This window comes from Myotis lucifugus, unplaced genomic scaffold (genome assembly GCF_000147115.1).
Source record: "Myotis lucifugus unplaced genomic scaffold, Myoluc2.0 scaffold_94, whole genome shotgun sequence".
Lineage (NCBI taxonomy): Eukaryota > Metazoa > Chordata > Mammalia > Chiroptera > Vespertilionidae > Myotis > Myotis lucifugus.
Window position 1 is genome coordinate 778,750 of NW_005871142.1, and position 1,672 is coordinate 780,421.

General features: G+C 46.1%; 1 protein-coding gene across 2 annotated transcripts in view; it reads right to left on the bottom strand.

The window, feature by feature from the left end:
• UBXN2A (UBX domain protein 2A) overlaps positions 1 to 1,213 on the bottom strand; it is a 21,585-nt gene extending 20,372 nt beyond the window's left edge. The window contains exon 1 of one of the 2 annotated variants that reach the window (XM_023756449.1): positions 1,131 to 1,213. The gene's annotated coding sequence lies outside the window, so the exon portion shown is untranslated. The remainder of the gene's footprint in view (positions 1 to 1,130) is intronic. The other variant, XM_006091706.3, reaches the window with a different exon arrangement.
• Between the last annotated feature and the right edge of the window lie 459 nt (positions 1,214 to 1,672).

Sequence of the window (1,672 nt, forward strand, 5' to 3'; positions counted from 1 at the left end):
TCTCAACCTGTGGGTCGAGACCCGTTTGGGGGTCGAACGACCCTTTCACAGGGGTTGCCTAAGACCATCGGAAAACACATATATAATGACATATTGTTTTTGTAATGAATCACTATGCTTTAATTATGTTCCATTTGTAACAATGAAATTGGGGGTCACCACAACATGAGGAACTGTATTAAAGGGTTGCGGCATTAGGAAAGTTGAGAACCACTGCTCTAAGGGGGTCTACTACATGACTAGAGACAGGCCAGAGGAGGAAGGTCAACTTGGGGACAAGTCCCACCCTGCAATACTTGTTTTCCCGGTTGCTAGGCACCCAGGGCTTTCCAACCTGGTGACCTTCTGTACCTGGCCTATGGCTCCTACTCTGCTCATGTCTGTCTAACTGCCTACTATATCAAAATCATTAGCATTCAGCACACAGTAGGTACTAAAAAATTTGAATGACAAATTATTAAGTAATAAACATTAAGTAATAAACATTAAGTATTAAGTAAGTAAAGCATGCATGTAAAGTATTTACCACCGTGCAGGTCTAGGAGTCAGTAGTAGTGCCTGTTAACACTGTATTCTGCCTGTATCATTATTATTTGTGTTTAATCATTTTCTCCATCCTGCACACAATTCTCACTCATTTTTGGATTCCACCAATGCCTAGCATTAACGTTACTGTTTTACATGGATGCTCAGTATTCATTGAATTAAACTGCATTTTAAGTCAATGAGACTTTCAGCATATTTACATAGAAAACACAACACCAATTTTTAAAGTCTGTCCCATTAAAACGAAACTATAATTTAAAAACTTATAAATACTCCCCAAACATCCTTGAGCCGTGACTATGAAATAAGGAGGTTGGTGTTCATGTCCCTTACAATCACACTTTACAGTTCCGCACTGACATCAATACAGACTACAAGTTTCCCATCTTTATTTTCAACTGATCTCACGTTACCTACGAAGGAACCAACACTGAACACCACACGGAGAAGCAATGAACTGCGAGTCAAAAGAAAAACAGACACACAGGAAAAAAGAAATTAAGTAGGAAAACTGCAAAATAAAGTGAGTTGTGGGAGACTGGGAATGAAGTTCACCAAGAAATGTCCACCCCGAGCAGACGTGCCTCGGCTTCCTGTGCTGTGCTTCTGCCGCGATCGCCTTTGGAAACAGGGGCACTTTGACAGCACAGAACTCGAAGTTTCTGAGCGTCTTCGGAACCAGAAAACCAGCTGATGATGTGCTTTCCCGGAGTTGGCACCCAGGAAGCCAGCAGCCCGCGGCCGAGAGCCGGGCTCACCTGGGCTGGGCTGGGCTGGGGTCTCGCCCCGCCGCCGCCCGATGGCGCCCTTTCGTGATCGCAGACGCGGGCTCCGAAACCTAGCGGGAACCCGGCTCCTCGAGACAAAGGCGAGCGCGGCAGCACCGCGGGACCCAACGATCCCCCCCCCGCCGCCCCCTGCCACGAGGCAAAATCTTGAGAGGTCCGAAACGAAAATAACGTTCGAGCAAATTTTCATGTTGATGAGTCTTATGAACGGATAATATAGCTCGGTGGAGAGGATAAGGGAGGAAACACAGCAAGTATACCACCTGGTCTCGTCTACGTGTATTGTAGTTAGAATGATATCTCATGGGGAAGGGGCGATGTTCGGGTGGAGTGCGGCA